This window comes from Ochotona princeps, chromosome 27 (genome assembly GCF_030435755.1).
Source record: "Ochotona princeps isolate mOchPri1 chromosome 27, mOchPri1.hap1, whole genome shotgun sequence".
Classification (NCBI taxonomy): domain Eukaryota; kingdom Metazoa; phylum Chordata; class Mammalia; order Lagomorpha; family Ochotonidae; genus Ochotona; species Ochotona princeps.
This window is the reverse complement of record NC_080858.1, coordinates 27,262,971-27,268,970: the sequence shown is the minus strand read 5'-3', so window position 1 is coordinate 27,268,970 and position 6,000 is coordinate 27,262,971.

Below are 6,000 nucleotides of genomic sequence, written 5' to 3'. Positions count from 1 at the left end.
GCCCCTGCTGTGGGAGCTTCCGCTGGGCCTGGCTCCCCGTGCGCAGGAGCAGCGTTGGACTGCTGGGTTCTGCCACGGGCAGGCATTTGTGCTGGCTGGCGGTGTGGGCAGTTCGAAGTCTGTCGATTTGGAAGACCAGTTTGGGGAAAGTGTGGGTAGAAATGACATGTCCGAGATGTCTGGATCGGTGCCGAGTGGCGTCGGAGGCTCGGGTCGGCCTGGGAGGCACTGGAGAGACCTTGGGATGGCGCAGCGGGTGCAGTCGCAGTGCGCTCCAGCTCGAGAGAACAGGATGTGTGTTTGGAAAGAGGAAGATTAAACAGGCTTTCAGGGTCTGATGATGTGGTTAATTTTTTTTTTTAAGATTTATTTATTTTTTTATTACAGCCAGATATACACAGAGGAGGAGAGACAGAGAGGAAGATCTTCCTTCCGATGATTCACTGCCCAAGTGAGCCGCAACGGCTGGTGCGCGCCGATCCGAAGCCGGGAACCTGGAACCTGGAACCTCTTCTGGGTCTCCCACGCGGGTGCAGGGTCCCAAAGCTTTGGGCCGTCCTCGACTGCTTTCCCAGGCCACAAGCAGGGAGCTGGATGGGAAGTGGAGCTGCCGGGATTAGAACTGGCGCCCAAATGGGATGCTGGCACGTTCAAGGCCAGGACTTTAGCTGCTAGGCCACGCCGCCGGGCCCGATGTGGTTAATTCTTATAAAAGGTAAGTTTAAAGTGGTGTAGCACCATGTTTTGATTGGCATATTGAAAAAAAAAAAAGATTGTTTCCGTGATAAAGGTTGATTCCAGTAAAACCTCGAGCAGGTTCAGCTCCCGGGTGAGGTCCTAGTTGCTGGGGGTGCATCGGGCAGCGGCTTCTCCGTTGTGTGTGGGCTTTTAACAGGTGTGATGTTTGGACATGCTGTGTGCGTCCGTAGCTTTGTTGGTCCAGGTGCCCAGGCTATTTCTGCTGGCCCTTCCCTTGCCGCGGTCTACTGACATAGATCTTCTTAGTAGAGTTTGTGTTTTGATTTTGGTGGAGAAAGAAGATGGGGAAGTGTATTTCTCCTAATGGAACATTAAGACATTGTTTCAAGGACCAGTACACACTCCTCAGCAGTCGGCGTGGTGATTGTGTGAACTCGACTGGCTCACACTTGCAGGATTTTGTAGTGATGGCTGTGCCGGAGCGGAGCCAGTGAGCACTTGGCACTGTTTCGCAGTTTCTTCCTCTGACAGTTGAGTGCTGGGGATGTTTTAGAACTTGCTTTATGCCACTTAGCTTTTGCAAACGTAGGGAGTGGTCAGAAGAAAGCCTCCTGCCTCCAGGGACGGCCCCTGCGGTTATTTCCATATTCCTTGTGTGTTGCACAGCTAGTTGGGGCGTTTCTCCAACTGCATTGAAAATGACTAATGACACATGCAACTGGATTATATCTCAAACTTTTCAAACTTTGAAATGTTGAAGAAGGAATTAGAAGAAGCATGCTTTATTTAAAAAAGAAACAAACATTACTTTGACATTGCCATTCAGTTTTCCTCCCAGAAACTTTGAATAATGTTTGCATGTGCACAAAGTTTACCAAAAAACATTTTATAGGCCTACACATTTCACTTGTTGTGTGTCAGGATTCCCTGGTGTCTTCCACGCTGACGTGCCGGCCTTGAGCTTAGTCGCACTGACAGGAAGCTGTGGAGAGCCCAGAGCCCTGGGACTGCTCCCCACCCCCCGTTTCCCCTTCCGGAAGTGCTGCACCAGGACCACCTTTGCAGTGCTGCCCCCTGCCATGAGGGCGTGCTTGTAAGGGGTGTGTGCACACCTGGGGCCCAGGCCAGAGGCGGTGCTTGGGCCTCAGGGCTGGAGTGCTGTCTACTGAACAGTTTTCTTCAGCCAAACGTAGTGTGTCCTGTTGTGTAATAAAATTGTTTTGCCCCTGCTGTGGCCAGTGCTGCGCCCCCCCACCCCTAGTGCAGGAGCGCAGCAGCAAGAAGGGACCAGAGCCCGGACGGAGAGCTTCCTGATTTTCCTAAGAAGTTTTGGAAAGCGTGCTTTTAATGACAGTGCAGTGTGTGTCTCATCAAGACCATCATCTGCTCTTGGACATTAAGTTTTATTTTGAATGTAAAATTGACAAAAGAGCACAAATGAGATTGATGTAGAGATCTTTATTCAGGATACTGTGGGGGCATTGATTCCTAAAAGCAGACTCTTGGTCAGCCACTGGTCATTTTTTCATTTAGTAGTGAAGCCATTTGAGGCGCCCCTCTGTGGTCCAGAAGCCCTCTGTTGAATTGGTCTCTTCCCGGCAGAGCAGAGCAGCCGCTGTGTGGGTTTATCCAGCTGTGCTCCCCTGAGGCTGGCGCGCGTTGCACCTGCAGGGAGCAGGGACTGCTCTCGCTTGTGATGCGTGGTGTCTGATGGCCCTCCATCAGCAGGTGGAGTTGTCCGAGCAGTGCGTTCACTTGGGGGGCCTTTGGGGGTCCTCAGGTCATGGTCCCCTGGTGACAGCATGTTGGGCTCACTGTGATGGTTGCCATGCTGCTGGTTAATGTTACACCTAGCCCAGCTTGAGGGATCACCACGGCTGATGCAGCTGTGGGGCTGGGCGCCTCCCACCCACCTGGCTGTGCTTGACGCTGAAGTGACGCGGGCCTAGGGCAGAGAGGGTGCAAGCTCATTTTCAGGAATTGTCAGGCGGGGGTTATGTCTGTAATAAGTTTATTGTTCTCGCTTGGCCTCTGTCTGCCACATGTGCCAAGGTTTCCTTGGCAGCCCGTGTGGCTCCAGCTGTACTCCCAGGGCTCAGCTGTGGAGTTGTGCACACCTGTGCGTGGCCTGGAGACTCCACGGAGCACCGCTGTGGTTGACTCTGCATACAGGAGCGCTGGAGCCGGATGTGGGAAAGCAGGTGCGTGTTCTCCCACGGACACTCCTCAGTGGGGCCCACCTGGTCTGGCAGCAGCCACGAGCTAGCAGTGGCTAGGACAGATGTGCCACAGAACTGCCAGGCAGGTGTTTGATTGCTCAGCATTTTCCAGTGCCTCAATTAAAGGTGTTGGAAACAGGCCTCCAGCTGTTAACGTGGAAAACTGATGGAAGGGCCCTGCCCAAGCACTGCTGCCTCCTGCTGACGGGCCTGGAGGTCTGCAGGGCGTCGTGAGCACTGGCTGAACGTGTGCAGATGGACAGCATGCCACACACAAAGGGAGGCCAAGCCTCAGATTACCAACCCACATGAGTAACGGGCGTTTTTCCTGGGAGATTCTTGACTCCTGAATTTCCTAGAAAAATGATGATGAGTGCAGAACTCCAGAATTGCAGGATTCTGTGCTTGGTCGGAGGCGGGGCCCTGAGCACTGGCTCGTGGCCTCATCCTGGGAGGACAGAGGGGCTGGGTTTCTGGTGGTCACCAGGGGTCTGGAAGCTCAGGGAGCCCCACCTGGTGTCCTGGCGTGTCCCGGGCTACTGTGAGGCGAGTGTTGTGCTTGGTGATTCCTGCCCCGTCTGGAGAAGGCTGGAGTGATGGCTGCAGGGCTGGGCCACACCAGGTCCCCCAACTGTGGCCAAGGACATGGCTCAGGAGCAGGCCGTGTGTCTGCTTCGGATCTACACTGCGGGCCCCATGGCAGCGTCCCTGCTGGCTCAAACCGTGTGGGCTCTGCCTGTCCTAGGAGGCTGTAGCAGCAGGCCCAGAACCGGCCCCTTCCCGGGGCATACTGCTTCCAGATTTCTGAACCCTGCGCATGGAGCTGTGAGCTGTGAGCTGGTGAGGGCAGCAGCGCAGCCAGCACAGCACTGCCACATGTTGGTCTCTTCCTGAAGTCCTTGCTTGTGTTCCGGCTGCTCTGCTGGGCCACAGCTGGCACTGGGCTGCTGGTGGACTCTGCCGTCTGCTTGCCTTGTGTCTTCATGTTTCTTGTGATCTGAAAGGTAGGTCCTCTTACCAACCTTGTTTTGGACCTGGGGACGAGTCTGAGGCCCAGTGTCAGCTGCCTCCCTCACATCCACTGAGGTCCCGACTCTTGGCTCTCCAGGAACTTGCAGTGACACCCACACTGCCCCTGTGGGGTCCCCGTCCTAATCCCCGGAGGACAGCTTGTGGCCATGTACTGCTGGGAGCTGAGAAACTGTCCCTGCTCGCCCCCTTGGCAGCACCAGGCCGTGAAAGGGATCGCTGCTCCTTGTCCCAGCACAGAACTCCCAACCTGGCCAGGTGCTAATGAACGAACCAGAGGCCTGGGGGAAGCTCCCTGGGCAAAGGTACGACCCTAGTAAGCAGCAGCTTGGAAAGTGGGAGCTTGGGTATGGAGGGGGGAGTTGATGGTTGGGGTGCAAAGCTCTGTGTGCATTCTAGGTCAGAGTTTTTAAACAGCAAGTGGGCGAGGACACCGCATCTGCTCTTGTAACCAACTGCGCCAGTTACCAAAGCCCGAGGAACAGTGCCCTTTCGGCGGTGTGCAGCTTGCAAATCGGCTGTGTCGGGCAGTTGCTCAGAGAACCCGCATCGGCCACCAAGCTGTGGTCCCCGGGGGTGAGGTCTCTGGTCAGCTCATGGGGTGAGTCACTACTGGCACCACTACTTGCCCCGGGCACTCTGTGTGGGCATCTTGGATACTGTGTCGGGGAGCACTCCGAAGCTGGCCGCCTCGCTGGCCAAGGCAACCGGCAGTGCTCCACGGCCCTCAGCCTGGGTGCTGAGAGTTGGAGGAATCCAGGGAGCTGTAACCTGGGGTGGGGCCCCGGGGAGAATGACTATCCAGGGAGCAGGTGGCCGTTCTAGCTGTGTGCTGGAATATGGAAACAGTGGCGGTAGCTTACTGTCCATGAAGTGCTCGTTCAGAGAACAAATCCCATGTTTTCATGACCGGAATTTAGTAGATGCCACCCGAATGGGTGTAGTTGGCAGATCTGAGGAGTTAGAGGGAACCCTGACAAGGGTGGCAGGCCAAGGCGGCAAGTCTAGGAAGGAAGCAGGTGGGGGCTCCTGCCCACCCCCACCCCGTCAGACCCGTGGCACCCCGCCTGTCCAGCAGTTCCGCATCAGCTGGGACCTCCAGCTGGTGTGTTTAGCAAGTGCTGCTAAACAGTGTGGAAGGGCACATGGAGCCCAGTCAGTCCCTCCCAGTGGCCAGGGCACCAGAGGTGGGTCAGGAGCTGGAGGAGCGGCTGCGAGGGCCAGTGTGCGTGCTGAGTGCGTTAGGGCTCCGGGTCTGCAGCTCCCTGTCTGGCCCAGCGCTTCACGCCACTGCTCCCGTAAAGGCAGCCTCTTGAATAAACGTACCCATCATGGATTGTTTCAGAAGGAAATGCCCGCGTCACTGTTTCTCTTCAACAGGAAGTGCTACCAGGCAGGGAGGACCTGGCCATGCCGCCACTGTGTCCGCTGTGAGTGCTCACGGCACTGCATGCTCCCTCTGGCCCCCGCGTGGAGGTGAGTGCTAGGAGCCTGACAGAAGTCACTACCCAAAACACTCTCATTTAAAAAATTTTTATTATTGTCATTTTATGGTTAAAAAAACATACACAGCCTGACTATAGAGTAATGAGACGGGTTTTCATGTGTGGCTTAGGATACCGGGTCTCATTAGCATATAGTCACATCCTGTCTCAAGCCTGGAAGAAAAATATGCCTTTGCTATATGATTATCAATTTTGTTAGTTAAAATTTATTGAGTGCCGACAGAGCACTAGGCACATATATAACACAGAATTGTACAGCCTCTATGTTGTAGAGTATATTATTTACATAGATTTTTTTTTCCAAGGTAACAGTAAAGCCTGTATTTACAGAACTGTAGACAAAAGTAACAACACTGGAAATGAGCAGGGTCCTGGTACGAGGAGCACCTTTTCACGCACGTGGGCACGGGGGCACACCGGCCGGCCCAGTGGTCCGCGTTCTCTCAGGGTTTCCAGCGCCGTGAGAGCAGACGGCCAGGAAGGAGGCCGGCACACTGAGAGTTCTCTGCTTGCTGCCAGGGACCGCAGTGATTGACACGTCACATCAC